This window comes from Streptopelia decaocto (assembly GCF_964273445.1).
Source record: "Streptopelia decaocto genome assembly, chromosome: Z".
NCBI lineage: Eukaryota > Metazoa > Chordata > Aves > Columbiformes > Columbidae > Streptopelia > Streptopelia decaocto.
In genome coordinates, this window is record NC_138657.1 from 78,822,498 (window position 1) to 78,836,829 (window position 14,332).

Sequence of the window (14,332 nt, forward strand, 5' to 3'; positions counted from 1 at the left end):
CAAGAAGAGCCTGGCTCCATCCTCCTGCCACTCACCCTTTCCATATTGATAATCATTAATGACGTCAACATAGTGACTCTTCCAGGTTCCTTGTTCTGAACCACTTGTAATCACACAGAAGCGGCACAAACTGGGTTAAGTTATTGTTTTGTAACTTGAGGTGTTTCCATTCAGAGCGAGACTCCCCCCACTGCCGCACCGCCCCCTCAGGGTGGCGCTGGCGAGTGGGTGAGCGCTGCCGCTCTGCGCGGCCGCTCGTCTGCTCCGGAGGGGCGGAAGTGACGGCGCAGCAGCGGAGCCCCGCGGCCTCCGGTGACATTTTCTCTGGCGTCGGGGTCCGGAGCGGCGGGGACGGGGCAGCGTAGCGGCGGACACCCGGCTCCTCCCGGCTGCCCATGCCCCAGCTGCTGCTCCCCGCGGGGGAGGCCAGGAGGGGCCCAGCGTCGCTCAGGTGAGGGCTCCGCAGGGCCGGGCCTCAGCCCGTGGCCGTTACCCGCCGGGGGCGGGCGGGACTGAGGGGAACGCGGGGCCCGGGGGGGTTTGTCCCAACTCGGCGGGTCAGAGCTTTGCCACAGCACCTTCTGTTCTTCTGTAATATACCGTGGGGCCGCCCTAGAGAAAAACCCTCAAAAAACAAGGCATGCAACGCTCGTTTTATGCTGCTTCAGCGTTTTCTTTTTCCTTCTTAATTCTTCACCTTGGGCGATGTGGGGGTATGTATTTTATGTGGGGAAAAAAGTTTGTAGGAAACAATTATTTCCTTATCAATCTATTTCAGATATAGATTCCTGGTACTTTGGCTACCTTTCCCCCCCTAAATTAACTTGTAAGTACAGGTATCAGTATGCATACAGGTATCAGTACATATTCTGGGAACAGACTGTGTTTTACATTAAGGATTCATAGTCCTGTAGGAAACAATTACTTTACAAATACAATAGGCTCAGGCAGGACCTCTCAGCAAAGCAGTTTTTTTAATAACGATATTGCAACTCTGGGTGTTCTACCTGGAGGTGGGCACATGTAATAGGGCAAAAAGCCCCTGCTTATATCCCCCCAAAATCCTGGCTGCAGTCTCCCTCCCCAGTTCCACATTGGTTGGGTACTGCAGGGTTTACAGACCACCCGACCCTGCCTCAGTTCATATACAATACCCTTCCCCTTATCAATCTATTAAAAATATGGATTCCTGGTTCTTTGGCTACCCTTCTCCCCAAATTAGCTTGTAAATACAGGTATCAGTATGCATACAGGTATCAGTATATATTCCGGGAAGAGACTGTTTTTCACATTAATGATTCATAGTCCGATGTCTCTGGGGTCAGGCGACAGGTCCTCAGTTATGTGAAGACAACAGTTCTTCGTTAAACGTTCTTTACGAGTTCAAGTTGTTCGATGCTTATCTGGCCTGAGTTCCCCTTGAGCTCTGACATCTAATGTGTTGCAGATGTGGCTTTGAGTGGCACCGGCGTCCGAGGAAAATATAACATTTAACTGCGCTGCTTGTTCTTCTTTAAAAGGGGAAAAGCAGGCTGAGCAGACTTGTAATATTTTAACTGTTTCCCCCCATTCTGGTATTGTAACTTTCTTTTCATTGAGGTTGTCAAACAACTGCTTAAAAAGGCCGCTTTTTGAAAGACTTGGTGCTTTGTTTTGAGGTTATCATTGTGTAGTTGGTCGGGAGAGCTTCCACCTTTTAGTACTGTCGAATTACATTTATGTCGTAGTTTATTAATAGTGGAACTAGGCTACTTCTGTTAAAGTTTGTAGGTACCTTTATAAGTCCTTAACTGCAACAACTTAGTTAAACAAGGTCTTGGCTGTAACTAGTTACATACTTTATACTAGCACAAAGTACCTATCAGCATTTCAAAGGCTGTGTGTAGAGATGCTATGACAAAAGTGTAAATCCTTTTTATTTGGGGGTGAGTGTTTTTTTTTTTTAAATGGGAATTTTAGCTTTTAAAAATGAATGAGAAGCTAATCTTTGAACCCTTCAGCATCTCTTTAAAAATGTAAAATTTATGTTAATTCCCCTGCCCACCCTCCAAATAGGTTCTGTTTACGACTTCTCTGGTAATTGTCATGCGCAAGACCAAATAAAAGTTTAACTTACAGGCAAATACGAGCCTTTTTCCAGTTTTGAAGCCAGAATGTTAAGTGCTAACAGTAATAGCTTTCCCCTTAGAACAGCAAACATGTTAAATGTAAATCGTTTCTCTTAAAGTATCCTACATTGCTTAAGTCTATTAAAAAAACGTAATGTTTGACCTTGAGGTGCAAACTGGGCACGGTGCTCTATTGAGGTCTCATCGTGTGGTTCTCCTGCCCTAGTTACCACCTGTGATTGCTGTTTCTGTGATAGGAGAGCTGGCAGGCAGGCAGTCACACCAGTGCAGCTTCCCCATTGACTTTGAGAACAGGTTTGTAACAAGCTCTGAGGAGAACAGTAAGTTGCTTGTTATGTGTTTGCTAAACACAAACATCTCCCCTATATACATGTACAGTAGAAAAACAGTGAGATAATGTCCAGAGAACTCAGCTGTCCAACAGCAATAATTTTTAAGCATCACTTACCGAGTATTTTTCACATCTAGTGGTCTAGATGAGTCTCGTCCTGGCAAAAGACGCTCCAAATGGGGTGGTTGTGTGGCTACTAAAAGCTAATAATACTGCTTTCTGTATTTCTGGTATACCAGTAACACAGGTGTTTTGTCTAAGGGATTAGGAGGAGGGACAGTGACGGTGATGGAAGGTAGTACGTGAGTTTGGACAGCTGGTATTTGTGCTCAAGTATGAGGATAACAGTTCTGACTCATTTTGAAACACTTGAATTTTTAATTATAACATGTCAACTATTTCTGTTTGCTCTTCAGCCTAATTGCTAGTTGGCATCGTGAAGAGTTGCGATGAGAAATTCCTGAGAAATCAGGAAGAGGAAAAGACTGTGGTCTTACACGTTCAAGCATACGATGTGTATTGCAGGTCAGCCTGGCCATCTCTGCTTGTGCTCTGTAAGCATGCAAAGGCTGCCTGCTCCATAGAAATTAAAGTGCACAAACAAGTTGGGAAATGAGTGGATACATTAAACGAGGTACTGCGAAGGGAGAAGAAAAGGGAAGGAACCTGAAGGCAACCACAAGGCAGTTGAGAGTGGTTGATACGCTCACAAACCAAGCAGTGCTCCAGCTGATAAGAGAGAGGTAGGAAGGATGTTTGTGTGCGCTTGACAAATGGGCAGATCACAGTGGCAGCTCGAGGTGTGAAGGAGGTGGGGATTAATGAGGTAAGATAAGATTGGATGAGCAAGAAGTAAGTATAGAGAATAATGAGGGGCTTTGAACACTAAGCATTAGGTAGATAAGTTGGTGTAACTTGATCGGAGCAGTGAGAAATAATTACCTTGGTTATCCTAATCCCACTTCTCCTTGCTGAGTATTTACTTTTAAAATGCAGGCTTCTTTGCCTTACTTTGATTTTGTTCACTTTCTTCACTGTCTCTTGTATATTATCAGATGAACTGCCTGCTCCACCAAGGATGTGTGTGCCATCTGTGACCCACACCTGTATATCAATGTCTCACTTATAAACATCTGTTAAGGAGGTGGGAGTTCCCATGTACCACGCTGTGAAAGCGGCTGCAGACTGAGCGTTCGCAACTGTCTGGTTACCCTCTGACCGAAAGGTCACCACTAGATACATTAAAGCTTTGGAAACTCTGCAAATCAGTAAACCTATATTTGATTTTCTATAACATTTCCAAGTTAGTGTGTTGGTGGTACTTCTTGACAGAATTTAGTCTATGGTCAGTCTCAGCTTTTGTGTTTTTATCTGCAGTTGATTAATTACTTATGAAACTGTGAACATTGACAGAAACTGAGCAGCAGATTTAATAACACATTTACTAGATCACAGTGAAGGATTTAATTAGCATAGTTGCAAGCATATAACTTGCACTCTGGAAAAGAAGTACCAAAACTTGAAAAATCTTTGCTCTCTTGAGCATTATTAGTTGCAATGGGGAACAAAAAATGAAGCAGCAGTAGAAGAGGGGGACATGGTAGTGCTGGGAAAGAGCTTTGGGATAAAGTTGCGTGATACAGTGCGTGTCACTGTGCAGTTACACCTCTGAGGTAACCTGAGGTTTACATGGCAAGGAAACCACTTTTGTCTCAGTTTTCCAGTAGGAGAATCATAATTCAGCAGAGAACTGACCTTTAGCACTGTAACTTGGGGGCAGCTGAATCTGTGGAATCTGTGGCAGCAAATGTTACCCCAGGGAACTTAGTATGATTTTTGTGGTTATTTGTTTTGTCTTTCTGTCACATCTCTGTTCCACGTTTTTGATGCATAGCACAGTTCTGGGTCTGCGACTTGAGGTCTGGACTGTAACATCTACAAATGTGCAGTTCTGAGCAAAAAAAAAACTGGATCAAAGAGACTGTAAATGAAAATGTGCATGTAGTTAAGTATTAGCTTCTGCAGTTGCCTTATCATAACAGAGTATGTCTCTGAGCTGGATTGGAGTGACTGATACCGTGTCACTTATTCAGTGTTACTGCTAGGGGTTGGAATTTAAATTTGTGTTTGCCCTTTCCCACTGATTAGTGTTCGCTTTTCACATGTCTGATCAGCATGAACAGAGCCTGTACAATGTAGCAATTTCTCCACAGATATTTCTGACTTTCTGCCATTCTGGCACACATGGATTACTCATTCAGGACTGAAAATGAGATGCTGCTCAGTCGCTGAGGTGTTGCCGTTTCACTGTTGCAGATGCATTACTGAACATACAGGGAGGTCAAGTAACATGCCTGTGGTCATGTGGTGAGTCAGCTTTGGATTCGGAATGATCCAACCCAATGTCCCTTTTTATTTTATAAGGTATTTAGGGTTTTGTATCAATTTGACCATGTAGCCTGTCTCTCAAATGCTCAGAAATTGATTCAAGTAGCAGAATAGTGTACAGGCTTCAGCCATAGCAGACCTTGTGATATTTGATCTCCAAGAAGACAGCGTAAAAGCTGTTAGGACTCAGTCTGACAGCTTAATCATAAGCAGAACAGGTGGTCACTTTTTAATTAAATACAAGTATTTAAGGCTCTTCCAAGCTAGCATTTTTGGGTCAATATGCTTGGATCATGACTTTGACTTTTTAGTGAGAATCCTGCAGTGTCCTGCACAATGCTCTTCTGCTTTGATGCTTCAGAGTTTCCTGGAAATAAGCAGGCAGAGCCCAACCATGATTGGATAGGTGTTGTCCTTGCTATGTTTCTGCTGTAGTGTCTTGTTCCTGAGTGCTTTGTCATTAGTGTTTCAAGACTTATTTTAGAGAACTCAGGTTTCGCTTCCATTCATCCAAAACGTGTAAAGACCAAGTGACTCACAGCAGCAGAGCCAGGAATAACTGAGAGCTAGGCTTTAAAATACCAGTTGTCTGTGCTATGATGCAGTTGCTACCATTTCAGTAATTTGTTTCTCATTGGGAATATCACATTTCCATGGTTCCAGTTTGAAGTTGGCACTCTGTGTTCCAATAGCATCGTCGAACTTTCTGAAGTAAAAAGAACCAACTTGATATCCATGTGAGGTTATAACAGTGCTGTTCTGTGGTACGGTGGCTTTTGCAGCAGCTGGTGATGTCCCGACTCCTCAGCTTACTCTCCGAGTTCTTGCTCTCTGGGAATTCCAATTCTTGCTAAAGAGAGAGAGCTCCAAGTAACCTGACAAAAGCAGAATTTTATGGAAGGAGAAAAGAATGATAAAAAGTAGGTCAGGAGGCTGTCTGCTGATTCCTTGTACTTGTGGTTGGAAATACAGTGCAAGATAAGGGGGTTTTCAAGGTTGTCTCTTAATGAAGTTGGATGTAACACTGCTAGCCTGAGGCCTCATCATGGTTTGGAAATTATCATGGGGGAAGGAATGGGCTTGTGGGTAGCAGAGCCCATGAGCCGATTCTGACAAATACAGTTTGAGTTGACAATAACTATGGTTCCTCCAGAACTGGTAATACCTTTTGATCAGCACTATGCAGAACCTGTGAGGAGTTTAAAAAACAACAACAACAAAACTCCCAACCAAACATTTTAAGTTTTGTTTTTAAAAAGCCTTTAAAGTGAAGTTATGTTTTCCATGGTTACAGCTACTGATACTAGTAAGTCATCTCAAAGGCAGTTCATGGGCTCACTGCCATAAAGAAAATCCAGAAAGTGTTGAATACCATAAAACTAAGCTGGGGACATTTAGTGAATATCTTACCACAGTTAGCTAATTACTGAGGGCTTCTGGAGTTACAGAAGTTTATTTGAAGTGTATTTGATTACAGACACTTGATTTCCCTGCTTTGTTTTACAAGATCAAAATGTTTTTTCTACTTACTAACACCTGTAGTGGATTTCAGTGTTTATCTGTATGGAACTCGTCAAGCTACAGCAATAATAACTCTGTTGGATGAACAGAATGAGATTGAACTAATACTCCAGACTTGATGCTTTTTTTTTTTTTTTTAATTCTATCTACCCTTTTGCTAGGGAAATAGTTTATATTGTTTATGTCTGCTGTTGCTAACCATAAGTTTAACTCTAAAGAAGGCTCTGCTAGCTGAACGTCTTTTTCCTAAACCAAGAGCAATAACACAACAGATCTCTTTGGGGTAAATGGTGCTTTCATTTTAGGGTAAGTAAGGTTTTTTGTGTTGTGTTTTCTCTTTTTTTTAATTTTTTTTTTCCCCTGGCAGTACTTGCATCCTACTGATGAAAACTACCCTTTAATTTTCTTGTGCGCTTTTTATAGCTGGTAACTTGGTATCCCCTTAGATGCTGTTATTTAATTTCTGTAGTCAAATACATGCAAAGTCTTCTGTATGTTGTGGGAAAGATATGTCTGTTTCCTGCTTGGTCTGTTACCCTCTTGATGTAGAGGTCAAATTTCTTCACCTCTGCTAACCGGGAGTAAGTATTATAGGAAGTGTCTCATAGTAAAACCTGTGTTAGAGGCATTATTCACAACACACGTGTAACGGGCTTTTGACCCAGTCAGTTCTGTATTTTGAAATACTCAAGGTAGCTTGTGTTCATTTGTAGACCCAGCCTGTGTTTACTTCCTACTGTTTTTCATTTGTTGTTTGTCAAAAGCTTATTCTAAATTAACCCCGTCCTGTGCTGTCCTTTTTCTTTACCAGGCTTCGTTCTCCGTCCATTTACAGGCTGTGCCGCCGTCCCTCTACTTCTTGCCTGTGTCTATAGATGTTTGTCTATGACTTTGCCATCCTGTGAGACTTTAACATTTTGTTGCATCAGTTTCTCAGGAAATGTAAACTAGGGAGCAGAGTGTTAGGTTTTGTAAGGTTACGTGCTCAAAAGTTAGCAATCTTGAGTTAGCCGCACTCTTAAGTGCGGTTCAGGGGTGTGGGTGAGTGTTCTTGGTGAGAAGGTTGTGTCCAGTGAACCTGTTACTTACGGAGTCCTAATTAGGTCAGGACAGACCAACATCACGAGTGCTTCCTTCGTCAGGAGCACTTTGGACGTGTAAAGACTGCGGTATCGATTGTTAGCTGAAATCAATTGGCAGCTCTTGTTGCTGGTCAAAAATTGATCAAGGGTTCTGCATCAAGAACAGCCTGAAAGTGGTTGGTATCTTATGGTTACTAACATTTTCATAATTTGAATGCAATGTGACTTTGCCTTTAGTGAGTTGATACGATTTATTTTTCAGTAATCTATCTACTGCAACTTTGTTCCAATAATTAGATTTTATACCACTAGCTTAATAATTAAAGAAGTAAATGAATAATATTAGTGGCTCGTGGATGAGGAAATGAATTGAGATCAGGGTTTTTTTGGCTTACAGCTACTTTCCAGCCTTTCTGTAGAATTTGAGCATGTCACCTCCTCTCTCTTCATCAGTTGGCCAGACCATAAAATACGTATGTTCCTGCCCTATGCCAGGGAGATACTGACTTAAAGCAAACACACAGCACTGGTGTGGAATTTGAGTATTTGAAGCTTTAAAATATCTGCGGGTCTGTTTTGTTTATTTCCTATGGCAAAGATGCGTAAAAAGTTCTGATCATTAAATACTTAGAAACTGTAGAGTCACTTAATATCTCTCAACTCATCTTTAAGTGGCTGTCATAAATCCATACCGCTTGGAGCGGAGAGATTTGAGGTCTTGGATAGCTGAAAGAGATGGGGAGATTGTAGCATGGTTTGGGTAGGCAGTGCTGTTACTGGAAAGGAATGTTACACAGAACTTGACAAAACATCTCTCTTATCTGCTGAGAGTATCTCCCCTCCTGATGTCAAGGCTTGTGCAATTTTGGAGTGGTGTTTTTGCAAGATCGGGTGAACCATCCAATGCTCTCCCTAGCTCCAGGCCTGTTGTGTAAGATGCTCACCTGGCTCTGGACCCTGACCCTGGTCCCATTCAGCCCGGTGATGAGGTACACAGCTTTCCTCTGGGAGACTGAATTACAAAATAACTTACTTGATGGGTGCTAGCTGGCCCAGCGGGTAGCAAAGTTCTACCTCTTTACAGTGGTGGTGGACTGCAGGATGGACTTCAAGGGCTGCTGGTGTCCCGCAGCACTCACTGCTGCTTCCGCATTTCCAAATAATAGCCATAGCAAGGTCATTTTGTGCCTCTCCATGATGGACTGGCTTTGATTTTTGCAGGGGACAGGCTCAAACCCTTCCCAAATTAATACTGTAGTACTGAGATGACTTTATGACTTCCAACTTAATTGCAGTTGTCCTGTTTTGCCAATTGGAGCTACTAGCAGGTAACGCAATGTGTGATTACGTTTAGGGTATTTCAGGTAACTGTTCTTAGTAGAAAGAAAATCAGTGCTCTGAAGATTAGGATTGATTTGCTACTGTTATTTGCAATTTAAAATGCGGCTTTTCTGTGAGCATTGCTTTATTGAACATGGTAGAACAATAGACCAGCATTTCATAGAATCATGTCCTGTTTTGAAAGGGACCCATTCTATGATTCTACGATTCTTGATTTCTTGAGAAGTCTGTTTGTGTAAAATGGCATGAACCAGCGGAAGAAGCACACAATGCGTTTCCTTTTGAGTAACAGCAATGGATAGGTAAAGTGGGAAAATTTGTTAAACTCAGGAAAAGATAGGACATCCACATGACTATCCTCAGTAGGTGTGTAGTAGGGTGATCTTCTGCAAGCCAATCTATGGCCGAGAGAAAAAAGAAATTAAGCATGGCATTGCTTCCTGGCATTGATTTCTGCCACTAGTTTTGTTGAAAAAATAATGAAAAATCTAAAAGTGAGTGGTGTAAAATTTTACAAACAGGTAGTAATAAAAATATGTCCCCTCTAATTTTTAGAGTAGAGAGCATTGTAGACTTTAAATGACTGCGCACTTGAGAAAAATGGTTTCACTATGAGAAACAAATGAGATTTTGGAAGGGTAAGTGCAGCCAACCTTGTGTGCCTTTATCTGTATGATAATGAATTTATTTTTCCAAGGACCATGTTGTTTTTGTTTGGGTTTTGTTTTTGTGGGATTCCAGTGCAGCTGGTGGATGTTTCTGGAAGCCTGTGCGCAGGCTTGTGAACTAACCCATAGCTGGTAGTTATCTTTCATTTGAAAGAGGCAGAATATGCGTTAAGCATTACAATGTAAAAACCTGTATTGAAATGTAAGTCTTGCTTCTTATTAATAATGAAAAATGTTGCTTTTCAAGGTTGCAAAGGATGCTGTGCAGACCTTTTAACACATACAGTTGTAATTTTTATGTGGCCTTAGATAATTTGTATATGCAGCCTGTTGAGCTCTCAGTAGGAGCAGCCTATTTTTAACCTTCGTTTGTTTATGCAAAACCAGTTGAAACACAGTTTAATGTTTTCTTCTTTTGTTTGGCACTGTGATTCTCTTACCAGGTTTCTGTTCTTCAGAATTGCTACCAGGCCTGATTTGTGAATCATCTGATAAAGAGCCAGCTCCACTCCCAGAAATGCGCCTTTAGGTAGAATTATATGCCGGTGCGTCAGCTTTAGGGCAACGTTTTCAAAGGAACACTATATAAATTACACAGTATCCATGTGGGGGTGGCTTAGTGTTATGAAAAATCTGCTCTGGAGCATCGTGCACACACATCCACACAGAGCTGAGTCAACTGTCTTGAGTTAAATCGAGTGCTGGTCACACTTCTGTTGTTTTAAGTGCATGGGTATGTGTGACACTTAAAAGAAAACAATAAAAGAATGTGTGGTATCTTGGGGAGGAGATAAACAAGTCCGAAGGACAGCAGTTGTGAAGTGCAGAAGGCCTTGGTACTTCTGTGTTTGTCTGGATGCAGATTAGTTTTTGCTGATAACATTCTCATTATTCGGATTGATTAGTTTTTAGTTACATAGACATTTTGTCATTGGGCATATCTGCGTTGCTTGTACTGGAATGTAACTGGTGAGTTTGTTGAATTAAGCATGTTGGCTTATGACGGAAAGATAGGTGATTTGAGAAGAAAAAAAAAAGCGTGACCAACATGCAGATCCACCTACAGAGGTTTTTGGTGAAGCTTCAGAAGTGGCCAGAGTCATTAGCAGTTCACATCTTCAGAGTTATGTGTCTCTGTCACAAGAGGACATAGCTGGTCTTTGCCTGAGTGTTTACATTTTTTAAAAAAGCTGGTTTTCATGATTTCAGTAACTTCAGTTGTATACATTTGTCATTACCTCACATCTCTGATTTTTTCCATCTATGCTTCCTCACTTGTAAATGTGAGATAATGTAATCCACTGTTGATGGAAATAATTGTTTGTTAGTGTGAGCCACTATATTGTTCATTTCTGTGTAAATACAAAACCATATTCAGATATAGATGAAAATACTGACTTCCGTGACGCTGGGGCTATAAGGTAGTACATGCTCTGTAAGGATCTCTGTGGTTAACTGTGTTTTATGAACAAGTAAATCCTGTGCAGCAGTGCAATTAAACTATTTGTTCCTGTAAAAAAAAAAAAAAAAAAGAGCTTAAAGGAAGTACTTGATGTTATTTTCTGCAAAAATGGAGGTACTGTTTCTCATTTTTTAAATTACAGCTTGGGAATGAATGGGTAGTGGTGCGAGGAGGTATTGTTCAAGCTGTTTTCTTTCAGTGCAAAAATGCCATTAAAAGATAATGTTCTGCTAGATTGTTTTGTTTTCCCATATCACCTTCTTATACTAGTTTAAATGAAAAGAAGTGGTCTGTTGGACTTGTGAGTAAGAGGAAATGTGTAAGTAATAAACTGAAGTGACTTTTAACAGCAGGCTTCCATGAAAAACTTAGTACTTCTGAAGTAAGAATCCGTTATAACCGCAGCTGCTGAGAAAATGAGCTGGTTTGCTTCATATAAGCTAGGCATTCTTTATCATTAATCAATTCAATAAGACCTAAAATGACAATGTACAATTAATGTTAGGGTGTCATGGTGTTTATTAAAGTATTTCAGGCCTTATCTTTTGTTTGGGCGAAACTCATTTCCTTCTGACATTGCAGGATATACAATTATAAAGAAGAACTTTTACTGAGAGCACAACGAACAAAAATATTATGAAGGATGTATGCATGGCCAGTTATTGATTGATAAAGGGCATGCGTGCCATCTTCAGTATAACTCTTTGTGCAGTAGTATGTATTACTTAATAGCATATATTCCATTATAGTTGTTCTTTAGGAAGCTACTGAGACCTGTATTTGAATTTAATTTTTTGCTTTTAATAATGTTTTATCTTCAAAAATCTCTTCTCGAAGCAAACAGCGATGTGAAAGAAACATTCAGTACCCTCAGTTTGGCGATGAGACAGAGCAGCAGGTAGTTTTTAATCACGTTTGTTTTTTCCTAAAGGGATGGTTTGTTACTTGCCCTCCCTTCCCTCATATTCCCACCAAGTCTGGCAGAAAATTTCACTTATTCTCTAGTTTTGTTTTCTGCTGGCTTAGTGAAGTGAATGTACCCAGGAAAGGATGGGCCAGTTCTGGTAGAAAGGAAGGAATATGACTGCTCAGTCATGAGTGAGTGGTAAAAGAGTAGGGGGTAAAACCATCCCAGTTAATGGCAGTGAGCTGTTAGGCTGGCTGGGCTGTCTCTGCTAATCTGACCTTCAAAATCCTTCTGGATTTCTTAATTACAGTGCAGTTTTCGTAGTGTACAAATTAGGTGCCTTTACAGATGAATTCACAAATTGAAAATATTTCCCAGATACATTTAAATATTTGATGGCTTCTACACACTGATGTTTTGCGTTTGTGGTTGGGAAAAAAAAAATTATTTCTGTTGCAAAAATCCAGCACAGAAGTTTTTACAGAATTGTCTTTTAAAATCATCACTGCAGTATCTCTGCATCAGAAAAAGGAGAATGACATTTCCGAGCAATGTCTAATTAAGTATCCATCTGTATCTGTAAGCATCACTGCTTATTTTTCAGTGCTATGTTTTTCTCATTTAAGTAAGAAACTGGTCTTCCTGTAGCATCACCTTGAGATTACTTTTTCTAGTACAGTTATAAAGTGAGTGGCAAGAAGGGAGTGGGAGTTGTTCAGTGTCATCTTCCTCTCTCTGATTTATTAATTTCTCAAGTAGAAGTGAAACAGTACGTTTTTTCTTTCTTTGAGAAAAGGCTTTGCAAGAACTGTCTGTATTCTTCCCTGCAGCAAAGTCTGTTGGAGTCACAACAGACTGAGATAAATATCAAATTCTCTTTTATATGCATACTAATACTACAATTGTTGACTTTGTAAATAGCAAGTTCAGAGGACCTGAAGGGTACAAACCTCATCAGAGCAAGTGTCTGTACACACAGAAACACACATCGGTGTGGACCAGATACATTTTGCTGAAGTTATCAGTCCCTATGCTGCTTCATCACTGAAAATATAATTCACTGGTTGCTGTGCGAGGGATCAGACTGGCTTGGTTTGAGTAGTTAAAGTAAGATCCTGTTGAATAATAAAAAAATGTTCATAAGCTGTAGAATAGACTGTTAGTGAGGTGGTACTGTGTAGATGCAACATAATTATTTTTGGCTGACAGGGCAGAGAGATGGAAAGGCGAGTACAGGTGTTGTTATAGTCCCTTTGGGAGCTGAGAGGTGGGTAGTGTTCCCAAGTAGGACATTTGTGAACAAGTCTCTAGTTCTCTTTGTCTGCCCTTTAGCTTTGTGTCAAGCTCTGTTCTTTGTGCTCCCCAGGCTAAAAGGATGAATAGTACAGAAGCTGTTCTGCAGTTATTAGAATTAGTCATTAAATACATTTATTTTGGTCAGGCTAACATTCTTCTTGTAGGTGTTTGAGCAACCACATTTTTCCTTACATGTACATTTCAAAACTCTTAGAAAAGGTATTTTTCAAAGTGCATGGCCAGAGCAAAGCTGGGAGTTGCACTAGCTGGTACAATACATATCCCACCATGTATCAGTCATTTAATAGTCAAATCTGTGTTTTACTTGCTTGTATGAGAGAACTATTTGATAATGTAGTTTTGCAGATGAAATATGTAGAAATATTGATCTTATTACAATATTGGGATGTGTTTATGTTTCAGAACATGTGTATTCGTCATTTGGGTTTGTTGATGCCATGCTGTGGCCTTGGAAATAAATATATTCTTACATTATATTTATTGCCTACATTAAATTACCATCTCCAAAAATTCTTCTAAGTTACTTTCAAGGGAGTATTACTCAGTGCAAGTACTGGAAAATATTTTTCTTTATATGTTCCCGTATTTTACAACATGTATTCTGCTTTTTTTCAAGTAAATATGCGGTTTACTGTTTTATTTGTGGAGTTTTGTTTGTTTGTTTGTTTTGGGGAGGGTGTTTGTTTTTCTTTCACTTATTTGGCAGACCTAGAGTGGTCATCTCCATCTTTCTTGTATTATCTGATATTAACTAAGCTTTCTCTTATTAACTAGGGTTTCTCTTCTGTAAATATTTTCGTAATCCCCTTGCGCTACTCAGCATTTAATTCACTAGCCTGAAGGAAGCCTGAAGTCTATTTTAATATTCTTTAAAAATGAAGTTTTAAAGTGTTTTAGGGCAGATAGGACAACACTGAGCTTTTCACAGCACCTTTTAGGAGGAAGGCAGCCTAATCCTGTGCTGCAGATGGAGTCAGGGAAGCAGCGTACAATTACGTGCAATTACATATGTGCAATTACAGGCAGCTTGGGATGGATCAGGAAACTGAAGGAGGATTGTCAGGGTACAGAAAAATCTCTCTGAACCACTCATGCTTTCTCAGGTTGCTCAAGTACTAATTGTCCTCATTTGCAGAAATGTGTTTTCAAAAAACAGTAGGTTAAGTTTTAACGCTACTTTTTCTTG

At 40.4% G+C, this 14,332-nt stretch overlaps 1 protein-coding gene across 2 annotated transcripts in view; it reads left to right on the plus strand.

Annotated features, from left to right (window-relative positions):
• The first annotated feature begins 284 nt into the window (after positions 1-284).
• The window catches only part of ARK2N (arkadia (RNF111) N-terminal like PKA signaling regulator 2N), a 45,382-nt gene continuing 31,334 nt past the window's right edge, over positions 285-14,332 (plus strand). For both annotated transcript variants that reach the window (XM_082075063.1, XM_082075064.1), the window contains exon 1: positions 285-451. The gene's annotated coding sequence lies outside the window, so the exon portion shown is untranslated. The remainder of the gene's footprint in view (positions 452-14,332) is intronic.